Raw genomic sequence first — 25,939 nt, 5'->3', positions numbered from 1 at the left:
GCAGGTCTATTTTTAACTCTTTGAGGAACCTCCACACAGTTTTCCAGAGTGGCTGCACCAGTTCACATTCCCACCAACAGTGCAAGAGGGTTACCCTTTCTCCTCATCCTCTCCAACATTTGTGGTTTCCTGCCTTGTTAATTTTCCCCATTCTCACTGGTGTGAGGTGGTATCTCATTGTGTTTTTTTTTTAAATTTTTATTTATTATTTATGATAGTCACACAGAGAGAGAGAGAGAGAGAGAGAGGCAGAGACACAGGCAGAGGGAGAAGCAGGCTCCATGCAGGGAGCCCGATGTGGGATTCGATCCCGGGTCTCCAGGATCGCGCCATGGGCCAAAGGCAGGCGCCAAACCGCTGCGCCACCCAGGGATCCCCTCTCATTGTGGTTTTGATTTGTATTTCCCTGATGGCAAGTGATGCGGAGCATTTTCTCATGTGCGTGTTGGCCATGTCTATGTCTTCCTCTGTGAGATTTCTGTTCATGTCTTTGGCCCATTTCATGATTGGATTGTTTGTTTCTTTGCTATTGAGTTTAATAAGTTCTTTATAGATCCTGGATACTAGCCCTTTATCTGATAGGTCATTTGCAAATATCTTCTCCCATTCTGTAGGTTGTCTTTTAGTTTTGTTGACTGTTTCTTTTGCTGTCCAGAAGCTTCTTATCTTGATGAAGTCCCAATAGTTCATTTTTGCTTTTGTTTCTCTTGCCTTCATGGATGTATCTTGCAAGAAGTTACTGTGGCCGAGTTCAAAAAGGGTGTTGCCTGTGTTCTCCTCTAGGATTTTGATGGAATCTTGTCTCACATGTAGATCTTTCATCCATTTTGAGTTTATCTTTGTGTATGGTGAAAGAGAGTGGTCTAGTTTCATTCTTCTGCATGTGAATGTCCAATTTTCCCAGCACCATTTATTGAAGAGACTGTGCTTTTTCCAGTGGATAGTCTTTCCTCCTTTGTCGAATATTAGTTGACTATAAAGTTGAGGATCCACTTCTGGATTCTCTATTCTGTTCCATTGATCTGTGTGTCTGTTTTTGTGCCAGTACCACACTGTCTTGATGACCACAGCTTTGTAGTACAACCTGAAATCTGGCATTGTGATGCCCCCAGCTATGGTTGTCTTTTTTAATATTCCCCTGGCTATTTTGGGTCTTTTCTGATTCCACACAAATCTTAAGATGATTTGTTCCAACTCTCTGAAGAAAGTCCATGGTATTTTGATAGGGATTGCATTAAACGTGTAAATTGCCCTGGGTAGCATAGACATTTTCACAATATTAATTCTTTTTTTTTTTTTAATTTTTATTTAATTATGATAGTCACAGAGAGAGAGAGAGAGGCAGAGACACAGGCAGAGGGAGAAGCAGGCTCCATGCACCGGGAGCCCGACGTGGGATTCGATCCCGGGTCTCCAGGATCGTGCCCTGGGCCAAAGGCAGGCGCCAAACCGCTGCGCCACCCAGGGATCCCCACAATATTAATTCTGCCAATCCATGAGCATGGAATATTTTTCCATCTCTTTGTGTCTTCCTCAGTTTCCTTCAGAAGTGTTCTGTAGTTCTTAGGGTGTAGAGCCTTTACCTCTTTGGTTAGGTTTATTCCTAGGTATCTCATGCTTTTGGGTGCAGTTGTAAATGGGATTGACTCCTTAATTCTTTCTTCAGTCTCATTGTTAGTGTATAGAAATGCCACTGACTTCTGGGCATTGATTTTGTATCCTGTCACACTGCTGAATTGCTGTATGAGTTCTAGCAATCTTGAGGGGGAGTCTTTTGGGTTTTCTATGTACAGTATCATGTCATTGGCGAAGAGGGAGAGTTTGACTTCTTCTTTGCCAATTTGAATGCCTTTTATTTCTTTTTGTTGCCTGATTGCTGAGGCTAGGACTTTTAGCATAGCAATGGGTGAGAGTGGACATCCCTGTCTTGTTCCTGATCTTAGGGGAAAGGCTCCCAGTGCTTCCCCATTGAGAATGATATTTGCTGTGGACTTTTCGTAGATGGCTTTTAAGATGTTGAGGAATGTTCCCTCTATCCCTACACTCTGAAGAGTTTTGATCAGGAATGGATGCTGTATTTTGTCAAATGCTTTCTCTGTATCTATTGAGAGTATCATATGGTTCTTGTTTTTTCTCTTGCTGATATGATCAATCACATTGATTGCTTTACTAGTGTTGAATGAGCCTTGCATCCCAGGGATAAATCCCACTTGGTCATGGTGAATAATCTTCTTAATGTACTGTTGGATCCTGTTGGTTAGTATCTTGTTGAGAATTTTTGCATCCATGTTCATCAGGGATATTGGTCTATAATTCTCCTTTTGGGTGGGGTCTTTGTCTGGTTTTGGAATTAAGGTGATGCTAGCCTCATAGAACAAGTTTGGAAGTATTCCATGCCTTTCTATCTTTCTGAACAGCTTTAGTAGAATAGGTATGGTTTCTTCTTTAAACGTTTGATAGAATTCCCCTGGGAAGCCATCTGGCCCTGGACTTTTGTGTCTTGGGAGGTTTTTGATGACTGCTTCAATTTCCTCCCTAGTTATTGGCCTGTTCAGGTTTTCTATTTCTTCCTGTTCCAGTTTTGGTAGTTTGTGGTTTTCCAGAAATGCATCCATTTCTTCTAGATTGCCTAATTTTTTGGTGTATAGCTGCTCATAATATGTTTTTAAAATCGTTTGTATTTCCTTGATGTTGGTGATGATCTCTCCTTTCTCATACATGATTTTATTAATTTGAGTCTTTTCTCTCTTCTTTTTAATAAGGCTGGCTAATGGCTTATCTATCTTATTAATTGTTTCAAAGAACCAACTCCAGCATGTGACTCTTGATCTCAGGGTTGTAGGTTTGAGCCCCACAATGGTATAGATATTACTTAAAAATAAAAATCTTTTAAAAAAAGGAAATGGAATTCTAGCTCCTACCAATACAGCTGACACACCAGAAGAGCTGCTCATTTAAAATATAAGAAATACATTTTGAAATGATCACTTATATAAGTCACACTAAGGACCATATGTCTGATTACCATTGGATGAAGCCAACATCAAAATATCTAACTGATGTTTTCTAAGGAACTGCAGATTGTTATTACACATTCTACTTGAATTATTACCATGTACGTATCTCAATAATCATTTGGGAAAACTTGATTTTGTTTTCTTCCAGGAAATATTTGAAAGCAGTCGTTTTAAAGGGCTCACAATAGAACCTGTTATGAGGTATTATGTGCCAGGTATTAAGTAGGCAGTGGGAAATCGTTTTAAGTATACCTTTACTACTTTACAGGTCTCAGAATGCAACTTTCCCTCTATAGCCTTCATTAAATCCCAAATTAATCTATAAATGTAACAGAATTCCAATCAGAATCCCTTGAGAGATTTTTGGAAACTGCAACAGAATTCTGAAATTCAACTAAAATAATACATGTTCAAGAAGTGAAGCATCTTTAGAAAAAAAAAAAAAAGGAAAATCAGAGCACATCTACCAAATACTGAAACACAGACTTGTAATTACCAGCTACCATTTACTGAACATCTACTATGGCCATCTGGCTGCTCAACTACAGTAGCAGTGACCACTGTGAGTCTCAATAGAGTGACACATCTTGGGTGGACTAGGCAGTCACCTGGCAACAGATAGGTATGCTTTTCATGGAGGAGCAGCAATTTGTCACGAGTGGAATATACACAGGTATTCTATATTTGAAGTTACTTTCATGTCCAAACCATTTATCATTGATTTGCTGAAGACTTTCTTTCTCTCTCTCTCTCTCTCTTTCTCTCTCTCTCTTTCTTTCTTTTCTTTCTCTCTCTCTCTCTTCTTTCTTTCTTTCTTTCTTCTTTCTTTCTTTCTCTTTCTTTCTTTCTTTCTTTCTTTCTTTCTTTCTTTCTTTCTTCTTCTTTCTTTCTTTCCTTCTTTATTTTACTATTTTCTCATGCAAATAAAAATATAAAATATAAGACTTTATTTTCTATCATGGTATCCCTGACAACATTGTTTTTGGCCAAGGAATTTACTGTACTTCAGTAGATGTAAGATGATTATTAATTTTTATGTGACTTCCAGTCACATATATGTCTTCCAGTCTATATATCCCATGACTCAGAAGTGTATTATTGATAGAGTGACCACACATCTTGCTGTGCCTAGGATGGCCTTGATTTATGCCTTGTAGTTCTAGAATAATTATTTAAAGTGCCCCCTTTTGCTCTCCAAATGGCCTTTAGGTGATAAATTATATGGCCATTCTACTTACTGATTTCAACTATAGGTTTAACTGGGAAACCACCCTTGTGGTGCTACCCTTTACAATTAAGTACTAGGTCTGAACCCACCTCCGTATATGGTGCTGTTCTCTCTATAAGTAGAACACAATCATCCAGAAACCATTGGATGTAAGGATGAGTGTACTTCTCACTATTATACTTAATGACCCTCTTACATAATTTTTTGCTTCCTGTACCTAAGACTTGGACTTGCCGGCTGGAGGTTATTGCTCAAGGGATATGGATTAGTTATCTACTGCCTTAGAAAAAAAATTCACTCCAGCATTTAATGGCTTAAAATGGTAATCATCATTTATTATCTATCATGATTCCTTTGGATCAAAAATTTGATATTTGACTGAATGATTCAGGTTTGAGATTTCTCATGAGGTTGTACTAAGATGGTAGCTGGGACTGGGGTCCGAGGCTTCTTCATTTAGTCTAGTTCCTGGACTAGGAAGACTTGAACAGCTGGGGGCCAGAACAGCTGGGCTCACTGAGTGCCTCACTACATAATCTCTTCATATGATCTCCCCAGCATGGCAACTTCAGGGTGGCTCAAAGTTCCCAGAGTACATGGAAAGAGAGAGAGTGAAGAAAGGAAGAAGGTGGAGGGAGAGGGAGTGAGGGAGGAAAGGAGAGAGAAACATTATGTTGGTCAAGAATATTACAAGGATTTTTCCAAGTTTAAGGGGAGGGGACATAGGCCTCACTTCTCAGTGGAGGAGTGCTAATAGCACATTGGAAGATGAACATGTGGAATGAAATATGTATTGATGCAGCAATGAAATACAGTCTACTAAAAAAAAAAAAGAAGAAATACAGTCTACTATAGGACACAATACTTGTTCCATTGAGTTAAAATATGAAATTCAGGGCTAGCCCATGGCCATGTGGTCACTGTAGTACCACAGTGTCCCATGCTTAGAAGCACCCCATGCTTGGTTTAGTGCTCTGATGTTGCCATCTTGAAATCCTTATTACTTTTTAACAAGGGACCCACATTTCATTTCACAAGTGGTTCTGCAAATTATGTAGCTGGTCATGCTAAGATTGTTACCTGGCTATTTCAGGCATTTCATTAGTTGGAAAAACAGGTAAGAAAGTCAGGTTATGGTTTAGTGGGGTGATTAACTCTAGGGAAAATCAAGTTGCTAATAAACTACAGAAGTAGTTAGGGAATGAACTGGTACATGAAAAACTAAAATAAGCCTATAAAAAAAGTACTACCAAGGGAACACAGTCTTTAGAAACAAAAATTTTCATCATTCCATAAAATGCTGGCTGAAGGTAAAGGGACTGGTTAGAGGAAGAGGCAAGACATAATTATCAAATAAAGCCTGGGGACTAGCTGCAGAAACAAGGACTGTGGCATGTAATTGCATTTTATTCCTTCTATTTTGATGCATATATTTATTAATTACTACTCTTTTATCTGTATGTGTGTGTTAGTGGTTGTTGACTGTACCCTGTAGTCCATAGGCTACAGAATAAAAAAGAAAGAATTATGATAGAGCTAAGGAAAGGATGGACATAATTTTGGCATTTTGGATCATGATGACTGTAGTAATTAAAGAAGTTGGACTGGGGATCCCTGGGTGGCTCAGCGGTTTGGCGCCTGCCTTTGGCTCAGGGCGTGATCCTGGAGTCCCGGGATCGAGTCCCACATCAGGCTTCCTGCATGGAACCTGCTTCTCCCTCCTCCTGTGTCTCTGCCTCTGTCTCTGTCTCTCTCTCTCTGTCTATCGTAAATAAATAAATAAATCTTTAAAAAAATAAAGAAGTTGGACTAATCACTTTTGGGGAAGTGGTGAGCATATTTTCAGTTGTGAGAAGTTATATGTTGCATTACAATTGCACTGTGTGTGTGTGTGGGGGGGGGATTTATGTCTTGTGTCTGTTTCAAGAGGTGATTTGAAGTGGAAATTTGTCTTCTTTTCAGGCCATGTAGCATCTATGAGGAATTGCACTGGGGCAAATTCCCTATTTTATGGAGTCAAACTTGGCTTCACCTATAGAAGCTGAAAAGGCCAGATATTTATTTTCCTGGCTCTCTTGCTGCTAAGATGTGTGCACATAACATAAGCCTTTGCCAGTCTTGTATTGAAATGAAAGTTGGTGATGCAAAAAAATCATTCTGGTGATGGATTTCATGGGTGGCAACAGCTGTATTCCTAGTTTTCCAATCTTGTAGTATCATTTTGAGTGCTGTTTCCCTGGTAAGCTTGAGCCCTGAATCTCTAGCCCTCTAGATGAGCTACTCAATATCCTTTCACTAAGTTCCTTTTCTGTTAATTTCAGCCAGAGTCAAGTTTTGTTGATTGTAAATAAGAATCTTAACTAACACATATAAAAAGATTATTATAAAATATTAAGAGTGATTGGGAATTTACAAACAAGAGTATAATATAATTCCATTTTTAAGGATGGGGAAAGGAAATTCCCATGGCAAAAATATTGAGTGGAATATACAAAAATTCAAATAGTAATTATTTCTGGTTTGTGAGACCATAGAAGGTTCTTCTCTCTCTTCTTCCTTTTCTTTTTGTCTTCTTTCTCTTTTTCTTCTCATCATCTCTCACTTTCTGTTATATCCTTTTTTGTCATTTTCTTCTCTTCTTCTTAATACATCTTTTCTGATCTCCTTTACCATGTATAGAATAATTATTTGAAATGCCTTTAATGATTCTAAAAACATGAGGCAGAAAGAGGGTTTACATTTATAGATTTTAACAAAATATAGAAATTTACAGGAGTTTAGAAATTAGCTACTCCAACATCTTCACTTATACAGGACGAGATATTCTGGACTCAAAATGTTACTAACTCAAGGTCACACAACAAGTTCAAGGAAGAGATAGCTCTAGAACACAGATCTTTACTCATTCAACAAATGTGGATGTGTCCGGCACAGTTCTAGGCATTGGTGATAGAGTAATGAATGAGATAAGGTCATTGTTATCCGGAAGCTTAAATTCTATTGGGAAAGACAAACAATATCCAGGTAAGATGATAGATAATATGGTTTTAAGTAGTGATAAGTGTTATAGGCAAAATAAAAGAATTGTTCAATAGAAGGTGATCAGGTGAGTAGATAGGAAGGTTAGGAGAGATTCTTTGTAGAGTTTACACTTCAGCTGAAATCTAACCAATAGGAAAAAGGCAGATTGGGGAGATTTAGGAACAGCATTCCAGGAATAATGAACAGTCAATGTGAGGCACTGAAGTAGACATGGGTTTCACTTAAGGAACAGAGAAGGCCAATGTGATAGGAGCATTGAAGTAGGATGAAGGATGTGCCATGACATGTGATTGTACTAGAATCCCAAGGAGGACTTATTAAAACACAGGTATCTGGGCTGCTCCCCCCAAATTTCTGATTCAGTATTTCAGAATTTGTATTTCTAGCCATTTCTGAGATGATACTGATGCTGCCAGTCCAGGGACCACACGTTGAGAACCATTGGTCTGACGCTATGTTCTTGGTGACATACAGTAATGTCTTAGACAAAGGTGGGATATCGCGGTGGGGGTGAAAAGAAGTAAAGAAACTGGGGACACATTATGACAATAAAGCCAACAGGACTGACTTAGTGATCCGAAGTGGGGGTAGTGTAATGACTTGAACTTGAGGAGAGAAGTCAAGAAGTAAAATCAATGACTAGGTAGTCTTTCGTTGTTGTGTATCTCATTTTGGGCTTTAAGTTACAGGGGTCGGATAACAAGCAGAGAAAGGGTCTTAAAGTCTGTAACTCAGGTGAGATGCTGGAGCTAAAGATACCAATCTGTGTCATCAGGATATTGATGAGACTGAATGACAATACAGAAAAAATAAAGCAGAGTAGAAAAATGGGCTCCAAAGAAAGCTCTGAAGCACACTACCATTTTTTAAGTTTTGGCAAAAGAGAGCAAAGGAATCAGAAAGAGTGGCAAGCAAAGCAAGAGGGAAAGCAGGAGAGGGCGGAGCCATGAAATGCCAGGAGGGGAAGGCGACCCAAGGAGGAAACAAGTGAATGTGCCCATTGCTGCTGCAAACTTACCAAGAGCCAGGTGAGCTGGGAATGCCTGCTTCATCTGGAAACATGGAGATCACAGGGGACCCCGACAAGGGGAGTTTCAGTGACCTGAAAGCATTGGAGGTTGGTGGCAGTGAGTTAAGAAGTGAATGGGATGGGAGAAATCAGAACCAGAGATTGTGGGCAAATCTTCTGAAAAGTTCAGCTTTGAGCAGATAGAGAGAAATGAGGCAGGGTAGCTGGAGGACGATATGGGTCAACCCAGGGAAGGGGGCTTGTTTGTTTGGTGGGAATTTTATTTACTTTTATTTGTATTTAAATTCCATTAATTAACATATAATGTATTCTTGGTTTCAGAGGTAGAGGTCAGTGATTCATCAGCCTTATATAATACCCAGTGCTCATTACATCATGTGCCCTTCTTAATGCAGGTCACCCAGTTACCCCATCCCCACCCCTTCCCCTCCAGTGACCCTCAGTTTGCTTCCTATGAATTAGGGTCTCTTATGGTTTGTCTCCCTCTCTGATTTCATCGTTTTATTTTTCCTCCCTTCCCCTATAATCCTGCTTTGTTTCTTAAATTTCACATATGAGTGAGCTCATATGTAATTGTCTTTCTCTTATTGACTTATTTCACTTAGTATAATACTCTCTAGTTCCATCCATGTCATTGCAAATGGCAAGATTTCGGTTTCTTTTTTTTTTTTTTTTTTTGATGGCTGAGTACTATTCTATTGTATATATATCTTCTTTATCCATTCATCTGTTGATGAACATCTGGGCTCTTTCCATAGTTTGGCTACTGTGGACATTTCTGCTATAAACATTGGAGTGCAGGTGCCCCTTTGGATCACTATATTTGCATCTTTAGGATACATACCTAGTAGTGCAATTGCTGGGTCGTAGGGTAGCTCTATTCTCAACTTTTTGAGGACTCTCCATACTGTTTTCCAGAGTGGCTGCACCAGCTTGCATTCCTTGGTGGGACTTTTAGCTTCAGGGATTCCACATGAGGATTAAGGGCAGATAGCCCTGACCACACAAGAGGGGACATCTGAAGCTGTACATGGGGGATCAGCTCTGTAGGGACTGAGTCCTTGGGGAGTGGGAGAAGGTGCCCAAGACTGTTGCTGGGAGGGAACAGAAGGCAGCAGGACACAGCTTTCCTGCTCCCCAGCACAGCAAGACACTGGGCTTCTTCCTTCTTGCTGCCCCACTCAAAGAGTCACCAAGTATCATAGCATATTAATTAATTGCCATATCTTTGCCTAATGATTTGGGAAGCTACAGCCAGGAGTGGATTGGTTAGGGTAGAAGAGAGAAGAGAATAATAAAACCCTGATGAAAGGAGGTAAAGCCAATGAGACTTGGGCATGTCCAGGGATTTTCAGAACTAGGAGACAAACTTGGTTTAATGCACAATAAGATAAGAACGTTTTGACTGATGAGTGACATAGTGAGAGTGCACATAAGTGGCATAGAAGAAAATAAGATGCCTTTATAATGTGTGTTAAATAAATAATCTGGGTAGAAAGGGTTGGCATGAAATGTTTTGTTTTCTCCATCTTGAGGAACAAATTAACTTTTAAAGAGGCTCTATCATGCCTTATTATTTTTTTTTAACTCTCCATGATTTGTGATTTCATTAGTTAATCTGAGTACAGAAGCTAAAACTCTAATCAAGGTGGTAAGAATTATGCGCTTTAATTTAAAACATTCAAATACTCAATTTGGTATTCAAAATAAACCAAAGGGCCTGGGATTCAGATATTTTAATAAGCTCCAAATTTTATACTATTAGCCATCTGCTCAAGCAGCAGACAAATTGGAAGCCCAGGAATATATATATACATCAAATATTCATGGAGATCAAATAGAAATATGTTCTTCAGGAAAAAAACATTTCTACCTCTAGATGTGCTACAACACACAAATCTACTGCATTTTGTTGTTTGGGTTGTGTCTGTTAAGCACATACCACATGCTGTTGACTTTGTCTTAGATGTAACCTACATATGCTGATGGTTTTGGCTGATCTGTTCAAAACACTCTGTATCCTCCTTCTAGTGGGAAGCCACTAGGGGCAAGGGGGCATTCATAGTTAAATGTAATTTTTATTCATGAGCTCACTCAGTCTTTTTTATTCTCTTGCTTTCAGTCTTTCTGTGCGTGACAGGTTCAGAGATGTAGTCTTGATAAGCAGACAAAAGTTTGGATGTTTGTTTAAACAAGAGGTTTACTCTTGCACCTAGGGGTGCCTGGGTGCCTAGGTGGTTGAGCATCTGCCTTGGGCTCAGGTTGTGATCCCAGGGTCCTGGGATGGAGTCCTGCATCGGGTTCCCCACAGGGAGCCTAGTTCTCCCTCTGCCTGTGTCTCTGCCTCTCTGTCTGTGTCTCTCATGAATAAATAAATAAAATCTTAAAAAAAAAAAAAAAAAAAAAAACACTTCTTGCATCTGCACAAATCTGGCCAGAATCTTTTGAGTGCAGCCTCTCTCAGACGTTTGTTGATACGTCTGGCTTTCTTTCAGATTGGCCAACTGTCGATCTCATGGCATTCCATCACCTCTGCTCTGAGCCCAGGCAGCAAAGGACAGATGCAGGTACTGAGTGAACACCCACATTTTGAGAGAGAAAGAAAGGGCTGCATTTTTGGCCTTGGCTCTATGTGCTATTGAGGGATGCACAGGCCTGAAGGACCAATCTGTAGACTGGAGACACTGAATTATTATCAATTTGAGGGACTCTCTGCCTCTAAGTTGTAAATTTTAGTATTCATAACTTTAATCTCTTAGATAAAAACATCTGTTTTTTAGATCACAGATATCATTTTATATTAATCTAATTTTATTTTTGGTATTCATTCATCTAATTTATGTTAATTCTCCACCCAGTGCTGGGTGCTCCTCACAGCACTAGGGATCTGCATACAGAAGAGTGTGCATAAATAACTACTTAAGGAGGAGCTCCTCTAGGAGGACTCCTTTCTTTCCCCTCTTCCAGTGAGTCAATACCTTTTTCTATGCCCCCCATGGAGCCAGATATATTATTCAATAGATATATTATTCTACAGATGTTCTTGCACCTTTTGGTAGTCAGGTTCTGCTACAAAATGAACAATCATGATTACAAACCCTCATACATACAACATCAAGCATTTATTACTTGACATACAACATCAGGCATTTCTTTGTCATCTTAGATGGGTGTTGCCTGATGGAAGCTGGCTTTGCCGAGTTTGGTTCTGTGAAATAGGCCCAGGTCTGCTCCATTCATTCTTTATTTTCTATCTAGACCACCGGATCCCCAAGGATCTTCTAATGGCATAGGCAGAAGCACAAGAGGGGCAAGTGGAAATGTGATGCTCTTGTGGTCAAAGCTGGCACTTTTGAAGGTCAAAGTTGCTATTCTGTTAGCAAAAAAAGTCACCTGGCCACATTCACCACCGATGATGTGGGGCGTATGCATCTTTCTTGGAGTCTGGTTGGGGAGGGAGGGAATGAATGTCTGCTATCCCAAGCACCTACTATGTACCAAGCATTTGAAAGCTGCTAAAGAAGCAATGCCTTCTAGAAGCGCAGAGTCTGTCACTAAGCAGGCAAGTACAATGTGATCATTAAAGGCAACATAGGTAGGGGTTAAGAATTTGGATCCTGGGGGCTCCTGGGAAGCTCAGTCAGAGAAGCATCTGACTTTGGCTCAGGATGATCTCAGGGTCCTGAGATTGAGCCCTGCATCTGGCTTCTCACTCAGGGAAGAGTCTGCTTCTCCCTCTCCCTCTACCCCTTCCCTTGGCTTGTGCACTCTCTCTCTCTCATATAAATGAATAAAATCTTTTAAAAACCAAAAGAATTTGGATCCTGAAGTCAGGCGATCTGTAGAATTTTAGTTTTTCCATTTATGAAGTCTATGATCTTGTGCAAGATTTTGTATCCTCTCTGGGCCCCAATTTGCACATCTACAAACTGAAAGTGACAGTAAGGTAGCCACCGCAGAGTCCTCTGGTGGGGATTAAACAGATGATGCATGTACAGTTTTCAATGTAGTCGCCAGCATAGTGTAAATGCTCAGTAAATGGACACTAGCGTCATCAATACCCAGCATCCCAAATAACCAGGAAAAGCATCCTTGCTTTGGCGGTGCCCGGGAGGAAATTACTGTAAGCTCTCAGTCTAGTGTCTGTCCCATCAGGTTACATGGGTCCGTGGGCCCATCTGCTTTGCCAATTGCCTGTGCACCCCCAAGGACAATCTTGATGCCTCCTTCCCCACTGCTGGCACATGGTTGGCACTCAATGCATGTTCATGGTAAACCAAAATCCAGTCCTCTCCCCAGTGTACTGGCCATAGTGTTGCTGTTAAAACTAGCCTCAGTGGAGGATCACTTTGGCTTTTGTTTGTTGTTTTCACTTCCAATCTGTCACAGACCAGTGTGTTTTGTCTCTACTCTGCTCAGCGAGACGGATCCCTTGGTTATATGCTTGAGTGTCATGGCCATGTCAAATTGCCAAAGAAGTTTCTAAACGTTTACTCATTATTTCTGTACTGATCTCTCTGTGAAGCAGCAGCAATCATTCTGTAGACCGGCACCGGTTCCCCGGCCCCCCCTGTGGAACGGTGATGCTGTACAGTTTGTGAGCTTGCTCATTATACAGTCTTATGGAAAATCCTTTTGGAGTAAAGTATGTGGATAAGCAGGTGCGCCCTTTCTGCGATCCTTCCAGATACTTAGAGCCAAGGGGCAAAACCATCGTTTATTTTGTCAGCGGTCTCTCTCAGGTAATGCATCCCTGCTTCTTCTCCACAGCCTGGTTTTCCTATGAAGACACAGCAGAAGCTGCTGCAGAGGCGGGTGCATGAGTGGAGGGCAAATGACTCCGAAGAATTCAGTTCAGGGGTTTCTGAGAGTGCTGCAGGCTCTGACACCTTTCCAGCAAGGGACTATCACCACCAGGAAAAGAGCTTGGCCTCTGCCAGAATTGTGCAAATATTTTCTCAGAGGCGCCCAGAACTGTCAATAACATTTGCTGAGAACCCAGACAAGAGCAAGTGCCAGAGCATCAAGTATTTATGGGCCGTTTCTTTCCCTCCTGTCTACTTCTGGATTTTCAAGTAGCCTATTGCATAACCTGGGTGGATCTTTCCAGCTGTGACTTTAGCATTGACTCTTTCTGCATAATTTAGGCAGGGGGTGAGATCCAAGGCTCCCGAAGAATGAAGAGCCTCAGGCCCTGAACAGGTGTCTGAAACCTGTAACCTAAATCCCTCTCTTCTGCATCTCATTTGCTGCTCTTGTGGCCCCACTGATCTGCACTGGAGCAGCTCTTATCTGTGGGGGGGAAGGTGGCACAGCATTTTGGATCCCCCCAACCTCCGGGAGCTAGCGGAGGGTTGTGCAGCAGGGTCACCCCCCTTTTGTGCTTCCTACTTCCAGGGGCAAGGGAGCCTTCCCCATCAGATTGGATGTGCCTTTACCCTCCAATACCCCAATCTCTCCCTCTCTCACCACCACCCCCTCTGCCTTTTCAGCCTATTGGTGGGGTGTGATCCTTGACCCATCCAGATCTGATAATTCAGGGGGTACTCTCCTGCTATTCCTCCTCCCATCTTCTACCCCCATTTCTAGAGCCTTCATCACTGTGCAAGACAGGAGGAGTGTAAGTGGGTGGGAGGTGTAGGGAAGGTTTTGGAGATAACCAAGGGTGTGTCCAGGAAAGTGACAAGGTTCCCCAGGGGTGAGGGAAACCAACCTCATCTAGTGGATGAGAAGGTGTATTTATTTTTCACTGCATGATATCTACAGAGAGAATTAAAAAATCCGGACAGCAAAAGAGACCATGAGAGTCTCTCAACTCACTGTACTTCAAGTATCCATTGAAATCAGAGGCATCATTTCTGGGGCCCTGGTCTGGGCTCCACCTCTTACCTAGCTGCTGCCTGTTAGCTACTCCCAGGACATTCCAAATATTCCAAGGTTCCTTCAGCCAACATCATTTAAACAACAAACAAACAAACACCTCAGCATTGAACTTCTGCTAAAAAAAAAAAAAAAAAAAAAATCATCCTGACAAAATCCTAAACGGCTACAAGACAGATTTCAGATTCATTAACCATAAATCTACCCTTTCCACCTATTGTCCTCTCCCTATACACACAACACACCCTGCAGGCCGCTGAACTAAATGGCGCCAAGAGCTCTCAGTACAGGACCCGTGCTTCTCACCCCTCATGTTTCCTTGTAGGGCTCTTTCTTCCCATCTCCACATGCACAGTCTATTCATTTTTTATCCCCCTAATTAACATTCTACATGAAACCTTCATTGGTATCCCAAAGCATCATGCCTTGCACATACTAGTTCTCATTAAATATCCCTGGAAGAAGACATGTAAGTGAAAACACCTTCCTTTTCATAGTGGGGGCAGTGTGTTTCTGTGCTTGAGTTAAGCCAATGAAGACTTAGGTTTCTAACCTCCAGAGAAGTTTTATATAATGAGGATTTGTTTGATAGAGATGTGGCTTTGGGAATTATGGTTCAAACAAATGATTGATGAATGAATGAATGAATGAATGAATGAACAAGTGAATGGATGGATGGACGGATGGATGGATGGTTTTGACCTGTTGTTGGGGCTGCTGGAAATTTTGCTTCATTTTCTATTACACCTGGAAGGATTTTCCTAACTGTGTATGATTTCTCCTTTCTTTATTCCAGTCTCAAATCTAAGATATTGTAGTCATTGTGTCAAAACATCTGACTCTGAAGGAAATTACTTCTCTTAAAAGGCATAGCAAGTTTCCAAATCATACTGCAAATGAATGGTTGCCAAGTCTATGTATCAAAAGTCTAGACGGAAAGATCCACTTCTTGGAATCATAGATGATACAGGAACCATCTTTCACAGAAAAGGAAGCAGGGATGCCGAGTATCCCTCCCTCATGTTCCCATGAATGGTGGCTGTGGCGGGACTGGACTCACAGCTGACAGATTCCCTTTCCATGTCCTCCCACAAAGCTCCCTCCCATTGATGGAACCACTTATGTTTCTTGTGGATTTGAGGCCCTGGGAAAGGCAGCAGGACATGGAGGGAAGACAGGCTGGAGCTGGAAGTCCTGATTAAAAGCAGGACTCTGATACCTTCTAGGCAATTGTTGGCCAAGTCATCTAATTCCACTGCAGGGGCTTCTTTGTTTATATTATAGGATGGGTTATTACTATAATCACCAGGGTTGCTCGTAAGAACCAAGGAAAAGACTTTCTGCTCTTCTGCATTCCAATCCTACTTCATAGGGACTCCACAGAGGTGATGCTCTTTTTGGTGCATCATTCCAGGAATTACATGACTTTGGTTGGCCCCAGTGTTGGTGATGTTGACTGGGATCCATTGGTTAAGGTGGTATCCACTGGGTTTCTCTATTGTAAGTAGACTGTTTTTACTTTCTAATTAATCATTTCTGGGGAGATTCTCTGAGGTTATGTAAATATCCTTGTTCCTCATCAAACATGTATCTAGAAATTTTGGCATGCATTGATGATTCTTGCCTGAATCAATTATTGCTCTGTTGGTGGTAACATGGTGAAATCTGAAGCCCATAATTTCTTCCACATTCATTAGTTGCCTAAACTGAATGCTGATAATATTAACAATGAATAACACAAAGGCTGCATCAAGGGATTTACATAGCTTTTTAAAAGTGCTTTCAATACGTAGTCATGTCCCAGGAACTGTGGTTAAGCACTGGGGGTATATCAAGCAACAAAACAGCACTGTCTCTCTCTCCATGGTGCTTACTGTCCAATGCCAAATATACGACAATCAACAGAAGAGCAAACAACTAAAAGTAGGCAAAATGTGCAAAAAGTGCCACGGGATCATGTGACCAGGGTGTCAGGGAAGGCTGTTTATTCTCCATAAGTGGTTTTTAAAAGGAAACAGAGAAGGAGGTGGCATTTGATGGTGAGGGTGTTAAAAGAAGAAAAGCACATGCCAGGCAAGGGCCCCTCACATGCAGAGGCTGGGACAAGACAGCTCTTAGGGATGCCCCTTCTCACCCACAGAAGTTCTCCCTCCAATGCCCCTCCCAGCCAACCCCCTCCACTGCTACTCACATGGAAGTGAAGGCCAGTGTGTCTGAATTCCCCTCATCGTGAGGGAACACCCATTGGTCAGCTTGTTTGGAGGGAGATATTGTTTGACCTCCAGCCTCTCGTCCCAGACAGACCTAGTCAGAGATATGTGCTTGTGTCTTGGAGAGAGAAAAAAGAAAGAGCTTCCTGAAAGTACTGGGTTAGACCTCAAATCCTCCAGATTTTACTCCAGAAACTGAAGCCCTGAGATAGTGCTTGGACTGAGGATGTACAATCAAAATCTTACCTGGTTGGCCTCAGCCTTGGTTTCCTTGGCCATACAGTAGCCAAAGAATCAGAGTCTTCTCTCTCAAGGATGCTGCTAGAAGAAAGTGTGATTACATTTTTGTTTAGCGCCTGTCCCTAACTAAGAAGATGCATGTACTAGTGGTTGGTTCTCATTATTATTTTATTTCTTTCTCATTTAGAGACAGAATATATTTTGGTGATTGTTGTTGATATGGTACAACACACCAACAATTAATACAATACAGTATGGCCTAATATAGGATGCCACTAACATACATAATGCAGCACACACACACATCTATTATATTAGTATATGTATATTCCTTCTAATCTCTTCAGTGCCTGGGACCCATGAGGTTCAGCAGAGTCACTAGGCTTTGTGGGGGCCAGCGGTGAGATGAAGCACATATTTATTGGCTGTGTATCACTAACGCTCTCTTCGACAATAAATCGACGTGGCTGTGAGAGGCACATTACACATTTCCAAACTAAGGTGACTGCGTATTTCCAAAATGATTGGAGTTGTACGGTATTACGATAAGGACATATGCTTTTCAATAAACTGGCTGGAACTCAAACATCTAAATGAGGCTTCTCCTGCAGAGCAGTTACAGCGGGAGAGGATACACACATTCTCACAGAGGTGTCATTTCTTAAAATATTCTGGAGCTCTGTTTTTGGAATGGTTCTACGATACATTAAAAAAAAAAACACATAAGAATGATCAATGCATCTTCTATAATTGTATCTTATCCTAAAATAAAAGCTAAATTTGATCACTCATTTTATTCTCCTTTTGTTGTTTCCCCAAATGGATCCAATTTCTAAATATCAAGATGATCCATCCAAAGGGAAATGTATCCCACTTCAGGTTTGTGGGCCTGGGTTCAAGTTCACACACCAAGGAGGATACTCCCTGTCCCAGGACAAGGGGTGAGAAAAGCCACTGTACAGGTGAGATTTGATTCTTTTGATTCTATGGTAGAAAGAAGAACCATGGTAGTGGGAGAACAGCACCCGGCCTATAAGATCATTGCACCTGGCATTTATTGAAGCTCAAAAGCCTAGTAAGTCTCTGAGCCAAGACTGAATGCAAACCTGACTCCAAAGCCAACTGCTGTGCAGAACTGCTCCTCAGCTTCCCCAAACTGTATTACAAGATGTGCCTGAGGAAGGGGACAGGTCTTGTCTCCAGCTGCAAGAAGCCTCACTTATCCCAGAGTGCTTTGCAAATATAATTTTTTCATGGGAGCTGGTAAGGGTTGGAAGAGCTACGATGTGCTGCACCATTTTCTGTATGCATTCCCTCACTCACTATTCTAATCACTTATGCTTATCGTGAGGCAAGCACAGTGCTAGATCTTGGAATTATAATCGTAACAGTCCTGTCTGTGTGTTCCAAGTGCAATGGGGTGGTAGACAAGAATTAGCGACATCTTTACTTACACGTATAGTGAGAATTATGGAGAAATAATCCTTGTTTTCTTTTTAACTTCCTCAGTTTTTTTAGAACTACGATGTACTGCTTGCAAAATAGGAACAAACAAGTTTATGTTTTAAAGTGCCCTTCATTTCAGAAGACCCTTCACCCCATGGCAGAGGGAGTCCCTGGCTTCAGTGGTTGAATGGTGCTATGTGGCCCAGATCATTCTTAATGGTCCAAGGATGGACTCTTTCTGGTCCCACTCCAGAGCTCTCATGAAGACTGCAAGCAGGCAAAGTCTCCAAGGAGAGCATGAGTCCTGGAAACTAACTAAAGCTAACTCAATGTAATTATTCACTGTCTTTAAACTAAAAAACTCTCAAAGACAGCATACACAGGGCATTAGGCAGGACTGTTTGTGTTGAAAGTGATGGAAAACCCAACTGAAACAAATGCAATAAAGGACAGGGGGTGGCCTACAGAACTGAATGTCAGATGGGCATGGCTGAACAGTGGCGCTTTCTTGGTTGGGCGTTGGCCCCAGCAGCTCCAGGGTCACCTGTACTGCTTGTCATGGTGGAGCCTCTCCCCGCTTCCCACTGGGAAGATCTCTGACTAGGCCTTGTGGCCCAAGACTTGGGACACTGTATAACTGACCCTGCCTGGGTCACAGGCAGACCCTCTGCTGAGAGCTGGACGCATGAGAGGAAGTGGTGGCCGGGGTTGCGTGGGGCTCCTTAGGGAATGAGGGGTACTGTTTACAGAGGGGACAGGGGGCTACGGCATAATCAAACCAGCGGTGCCCAGGGGCATGACCTCCAAGGACTGCAGCACACAGAGAAATATCTGAGATCAATCACTGTAGCTTATTTACAGTGGACCACTTAGAATTCCCTCACAGTCCACGCAACAGAAACAGTTAAGGAGAAGGGGCCAGCAATGCGCAGGCCCTTTATGCAAACCTCCTTTTCACTGGCGACGTGGCCAGAGCTCTGGGGCTCAGTGCCAGGCGGCCTGGTCTTCTCTGCAGGCGGGCTGCCCTGCTCTGTGGAGGCCCTCGGGGCTGTCACACTGGAGCAATCAGGCGCAATCGATGATGCGACCGCCTGACAAAATACTTAGGTGTTCATTTCGAAAGAGAAGAGTTGCTCGAGGTCAGCAGACATCTGAGCACTTGCAAATCAAACCACCACCACCAAAATCGAGGCTAGGAGCCTTCCTTGACCTGGTTAGACTTTTAGTTCTGGAAGTGTCTTGGCTTGCCACCAACCCCCACCCCCACCCCCATTGCTGCCTTCTATTTCTTGGGTGGATGTCGCTGCTCACTTCTTTAGCCCACTTGCCCTCAGAACAGACTTTGCCCTTTGTTCTGGGGACGGCACCAGAGTCCCACCGTCAGCCATGCATTCTCAGGGAGACATAGGATTCGTTTTGCAGATTGACAAACTGCAGTCATTTAAAAGAAATGCCACCTCGCACAGAGGTCGGTGTTGGTGGAGTTTTAACGAGCTATGCTGGGCATCCAAGTGCTCTTTGGAGAGCCAGGGCCATTGTTTTTGCTGGCCTGTGACTGACTGGGGGCAGGGAGGGGACAGTGCGGGGCGGGGGGGGGGGGGCGTCTATGCAGCTGCCACGAGCTGGTGCGCGGGGTGCGTTCCAGCCTTATGTATTATCTGCAGGAACATCCATTTTGTCTGCAAGGTCTCAGGGTGGAAATGAGATCAGTGTGCTTAAAATACTGGCTCAGAGAGATGAAGAATCAGCAAACCAAACCCACAGTGCAGAATCCTGTCCCCTCTATTCACATTTTCAAATCCCGAAATTATAGAGTACCACTTCTCTAATAAAAGTACGAATACACACATACACATCGACATCTGTATTAAGCTTTCACACAGAAAATCCTGTCAGTTCAACACTGTGAAGTCGTTCAAAGACTTCACTTTCCAGTATCATCTAGAATATCATTTAATCCTGCTTGATGGTCTTGCAGCTCCTCAGCCTTTCTGGGCCAGCGGTAGGAGCTACACAACTAAATCAACTCAGACAAGCTCTGCAAATATGGTTGTTTTCACTCAGTCACCATTCTTGGTCTGTTTTGCAGCAAACTGCCTCATTCAATTTCAAGTTCAGTGCTATCATACAGTTCTGCACAACTGAGCCCTGAATTACCGCCCGTAGATAGAACTACTTATCTACTAGGTACAGCATGTAGTATGGTTTCTAGCCCATGCAAAGTTGTGATGAATAATAAGTTCTACAAAAAGCTTTATTTCAATAAATCAAGTTCACAACAGTACCCAGCACTTAGGACAACTTCTCTCCCTCTGCTTGGCTTCCTTCCCTCCCTCCTACCCAAATTCACTAAGGGTCCTATTACTGTCACAAAGCAGAACAATGGGAAACCCAATGGCTTTAAACGATATTGGACTGCAGGCATTCACAATTAAGAAATAGCAATGTTCAATTCAGAGAGGGGATTGTCTACCTAGGGTCTTAGTTAACTGTACACGTCTACACGTCTCTACTTCCCATTTGAACTACAATGATTCTTAGAACTATGGTTAATTTTATAGATAAAACAAACCCAGAAAGACTTACAAGGTAAATTCAAGTGGGAGTTAAGTCTGGGCAGTGTGTATGCAAAGTGGGTTTTCCCAGAATGAAGCCACAGTGTGAACAGTTAGATGGGTGGGTTTTCCATTGCTTTCTCAGTGGGAAAAGTCAAATAGACTAATGTGAGATTTATACAACATCTTTAAACAACAATTAAAACAACAATGGAAGACATGCCACAGGGCCATATGTGATTTATTGCCAAATGTTCTGTTACGATGAATAATCATCATACACGAATGCAGGAGCGGGGTGGGAGGGACCAGGCATCTGGTGTAGCAGGACGGGAAGGCTTAGAAAGGAGGTCCTTTGATATGGGGTTCATAGGATTTGAGCTGAGGTGAGGGGCAAGGATGCTCCACGAGTAGTGTCCTGTCCACTACTAACCTGTTTGACTTCCCTTTGTGTCCCACAAACCCAGGAAAAGCCAGTCTGCAGTGGCAATTCTTATGTAAATGACCGAAAGGAAGTTTTCCCTAGGCTAATCATTTTCTAACGTTCAAGCCCCCTTTGAAGTGACAATGCAGTCAGCAAGTCATGAAATGGAAGAGAACATGGTAGAGGAAGGGAGATACCAGGCCCCACTGTTGGCTACTGCGCACACAAATTTATCCCTCACAGAAGGATTACCCTTTCCTCCCGAGGAGGAGGCAACATGACTCCATTTTACAGATAAGGAAGCAGAGGTTCAGCAAGTTTGAGTGAGGTGAGGAAGGTTCAAGGCAGGAAGAGGAGGTACTGGGAATGGAATCCTCAGAGCAGAGAGGGAGGTGGGGAGGGCCTGGCACTTTCCAGAGCAGATAGGAGAGGGTGAGTTGCTGCCCCTGGCTGGGCCATGGACACTGAAGTTTCAGGTTCTCAGAAATGCTTCTGCCTGCCTGTGTTTGGCTCCAGTCTAGGTGACTGCTTTTTCTGTCTCCAGGTGCCTCCACCCCGTGAGTATTTGCTGGTCTGCACTGTTCTGTTGGTCTCTATCGTCTCTGTTCTCCAAGTGGGGCTAGAGGCTAACACCTTCTCCAACTCACCTCTGAAAACTGAAATCTGAGCTTAAGTAGTCGGACCAACAGAATGTGGAGCAGGGCTCCATCCCTAGACCTTGAGATCATGACCTGGGCTGAAACCAGGAGTCAGTGGCTTAACCCACTGTGCCATGCAGGTGCCTCAGCACCATATTCTTTTTTCCTAAGCTTGGGTCGTTGTCTCATACTCTACATATCTGCTTATTTAGCGCATCCACTAACTGGTCTCAGAAGGAGACCAGAGCTCCTTGGGGGTGGCCAGGTAGGGGGGTGTCCTGCCTGGTGGGCTCACCGTGACATCCCCCGGCTTAGAGTAGAGCCTGCCACAGGGCAGCCACTCTCAGAAGGGACCTGCGACAGAGGAGGCCAAAGGGGAAGGATGAGCAGCACGTGAGTAGTTGGAGACCTGTGAAGGGACTGGGCGCAATGGAAGGGAGAGCACCCTGTGGAGCCTATCTGCTCTCTCCCTTCACATTAGGAGTCCTAAGGAGACCTTGGGTTTTCTCGGACCCCTATTCATTCAACAAACTTTAAGCACCTATACCCCACTCATACCAGACAGGTAACGAGGCAGTGGTCACGGTCCCTGCTTTCAGGGGAGGTTACCTCCTTGTGGGCCCAGTATGAATGGGAGAGGAAAATCAAACACAACTATGTCACTATGTCACCTGTAGTTCTGTTTTCTCACCAGACAAGCTGTTTGCTCTGCAATGTGTCTTTTCCTCGCAATCAGAATGCACCTAAAGGCAACTAAATCACCAGAAGAGGGTTAAGGGTCTTTATATGTTGAAGAAAGGATGGTGCTTTACATTTTCTTTCCAGTTTGAATTTGGCCTGACTACCTGCTGGGCTACATATCATGTCAAACTCTCCCTGCAAAGACCCCCTTCCCCAACCCGCCAGGACTTTAATTTAAAAAAAAAAAAAAAAGTAACAGTCATGTAATTCGACCCTCGGCACATTTGTCTAGAATAAATTCTTTAAGAAATCTGACATGTGCGTGCATAAGAACACACAACCATTTAAGAGGAGAAAGCACAAAAATCCATTTTGACCATTAAACTGGATTTAAAAGGCATCAGGTGGTGAATTAAAGCCTGAAAACAAAACCTTGGGAACCTGAAATGCTGTGCAAATCTCAACTGGCAGATTCTTTAAGCTGAAGAATTCTCAGCAGATGGAAGCAGATCCATAAACTCAGAGCAAGGATTCTTTAGGAGAGTGGGTCGGTTTTATATCGGATGCCCATCCACTGAGATGCTCTGAGAAATTCGAAACACGGACAAAACACACCAAGCCTTTGTTCAGACCAAATGCAGCAATTTTCTCGCAGCCGCAGACATCGGCCCCACGTTCCTGTACCATGTGCGGCTGTCAGTTCATTGGGAGAAAACAGGAAAAAGCCTTTAGTGAAATAACCACATGCCCATGAAGTGGGCAAAATGTGTCATCATTTTCTTCCAAAATAAAATGCTCAGGAGCTCAAGTCCTTAAAATGATCGAGAACTCGGTAGGGAAATGATGCGCCTGCCTGAAACATTTGGAGTGCCTGGCTGCCAGAAGCTCAGATGCACATAAATAACTCACCTGGCTGCTGCTCTCCATCTATTATAAAATAAAGGGGGGGGGGCAACCAGAACACATTAAGCATGCCTAGAAATCCTCGAAAGCCTCAAACTTATTTACACTTAGGAAGGCAAAACATGCTACCCCAAGCATCTAGGAGGCAGTGCGATGAATGCTCTCCCTCCCGATTTCCTTTTTCCCAGTTGATCTTCCATATGTTCTCAATTACCAGCCACCACAGTTTCATTCAGTTGAGAGAGCAATTGCATTCATGCGTGGCTTGCCTTATTTTTTCTTTCTTTCTTTTTTTTTTTTTAATTTCCCGGTTAGCAGAATTTTCAGAGAACAGGACGGTGAGCCCATGGTTGAGAGGTCAGTGGGCAGAAACAGGCTAAAATGGGAGGTGTTTCTGAAGCAGATTTACCTCAAGACAGTCTGCCAGGAGGGCCTCAGTGTTTTATGCCCGGTAGTGCTTACCTTGAGTATGTATTCTTTTTTTTTTTTTAATATTTTATTTATTTATTCATGAGAGACACAGAGAGAGGCAGAGACACAGGCAGAGGGAGAAGCAGGCTCTCCACGGGGAGCCCAGTATGGGACTCAATCCCAGGACCCCGGGATCACGACCTGAGCCAAAGGCAGATGCTCAACCATTGAGCCACCCAGGGGCCCTGAGAATGTGTTTTCATAGAAAAGGCAAAGTTTTGTATTTAGGCAAGGAAATGAGGCATGTTTATTCCTTGAGACAAGGTCAAGATAAAGATCATGCATTCTTAGATGGTCCCCCCCCTCCAGCCCCCAACCCATCCCAAGTCCTAAGTAGAGCTCCTCACTGCTTTGGGCTATGGTCAGGAGGGAGTAGGATACTTTCACTTCTTCCTAAGGTCATTGCGCAACGAATGAGAAATTCTTGCTTATAAAATCCTTTTATGCAGAGAAGTCCATATTGTGGACTTCCATGACCTTAAATGTACTGCTGTTTCTTTTCTTTTCTTTTCTTTTCTTTTTTCCAAAAACAAATACTAGGACAAGAGACTCTTAGAGGCCAACTCCAGTTCTCATTAGTAGAACGACAGTGTCACAGTTAGAGACAGGAAGGGCAGAAGGACAAGCTGATGAGGGGGTTCCGAAGCCACGATGTGGGATCAGGTGAGGAGGTAGGTTTGGAACCCATCCCTTCGCTCCAAAGATTCATATTATTTGGCATCCGTGTGCCAGGCACTGAACCAGGCAAAGGGGGTAGAAGAATGCCCACCACCGACAATAACTTAACCAATAGGAGGATTTCAGATTGTGCTCAGTGCCTGGAAGTTAATTAGCAGAGGATAGAGATGAATTAATGCTCGGAATGGACTTAGAGAGTGGCAGGAAGGGGATGTGGCAACTGAAGTGAAATCCCAAAGGAGCAGTCGAAGGCGAGGGTGGGCTATCAGGAGGGATCAGGGTCTGTTGAGGAGGGCACCAGATCCCGGACTCCGGGGTGGGGGTGAGCGGAGCTTGTGTTGTTCACAGACATGAGTGGGAGCGGAGAGAATGGGGAGTCTTGGTGTCGGGGGCGCCAAGGCCGTAAGGAGACACCGTCTTACAGCCAGAGGGGAGGCATTTTTTAATTTTGTCACCACCACCGAGGAAAAACACTGAGGGGTTTCAAGCAGCGAAATGACCCTACACGCTCTTGGTTTTGCAAAGGGCACCTGCGGTTGCTCGATGGGATTAAATTGAGGGGAGAGCAGAGTGGAGCACCCACTCAGGGGCGACGGTGGTGGTCGTAGAGCAAGGTCAGGGAGGCCAGGAAATGGACAGAGATGGCAACACGATGCCACTCTCTGCCTGCTGTGGTTCTCGGCACTGGTGGGCGGTCCCCCGTGGGTTTTCATTCCCGAAAATAAGACTCCAGGGGCTAGGGATGCCTGGGTGGCTCAGTGGTTGAGCGTCTGGCTCAGGTAGTGAGCCCGGGGTCCTGGGATCGAGTCCCGCATCGGGCTCCTTCCCCCACGGAGCCTGCTTCTCCCTCCGCCTGTGTCTCTGCCGGTCTCTGTGTCTCTCATGAATAAATAAACAAAATCTTTAAAAGAAAAAAGACAAGACTCCGGCGGGGGGGGGGGGGGGGGCGGGCAGCGCTTATAATTAGGACTCCCAAATGTATCAAAAGTATTTTCCAGGGTCTGACAACTCTAGCATTCGCCCTGTTTTCCATTTAGTGACTCTGAAAGTTGATTAACTGTGATCTTAGAAAGTCTGGAATTTTAAACCTGCTTAAGAATCATCTGGAGGGTATGGGTTAAAGAGGCAGGCTGATTGCTGGGCCCACTCCTCATGATTCTGACTCGGGATGTCTAGAATGGAGCTCAGGAGCTTGTATTGAGAACCTCAAGGAAGTCAAATACAGCACAGTTTGAGAAACAATGTGTCAGGGCTGGTCCTTCCATCCTGCCTTTGGAATAATAGGGCAGTCTTCTGAGTCTTCTTGGTTAGTTTTCAACTGAGACAATAGTCTGGCTGGGCCAGGTTGTGCTGCAGGACAAAATAATGCCCCAAATCACTGTGGCTTACAAGGACAGAGCTCATCCCCTGGGGGTTACATATCCATTCCATGTTGGGGGTGGAGGGCCCTGTTCCACACTGTCCTCATTCAGGATCCTAATGGCAACTCTAATGGG

The 25,939-nt window shown here is 43.4% G+C and overlaps 1 long non-coding RNA gene across 2 annotated transcripts in view; it reads right to left on the bottom strand.

Moving 5' to 3' along the window:
- The window catches only part of LOC111093245, a 35,583-nt gene extending 18,846 nt beyond the window's left edge, over nucleotides 1-16,737 (bottom strand). The window contains exons 1-3 of one of the 2 annotated variants that reach the window (XR_005380982.1): nucleotides 16,654-16,737; nucleotides 16,389-16,501; nucleotides 8,306-8,389 (exon numbers count right to left, since the gene is read on the bottom strand). This is a non-coding gene — a long non-coding RNA (uncharacterized LOC111093245). Of the gene's footprint in view, nucleotides 1-8,305; nucleotides 8,390-16,388; nucleotides 16,523-16,653 lie in introns of those variants that run through there. The other variant, XR_005380981.1, reaches the window with a different exon arrangement.
- Nucleotides 16,738-25,939: the final 9,202 nt, after the last annotated feature.

The sequence above is a fragment of the Canis lupus genome, chromosome 29 (assembly GCF_011100685.1).
Source record: "Canis lupus familiaris isolate Mischka breed German Shepherd chromosome 29, alternate assembly UU_Cfam_GSD_1.0, whole genome shotgun sequence".
Taxonomy (NCBI): Eukaryota; Metazoa; Chordata; class Mammalia; order Carnivora; family Canidae; genus Canis; species Canis lupus.
The sequence above is the reverse complement of the archived record's forward strand: the minus strand, read 5'-3'. Positions and strand labels throughout refer to the sequence as shown.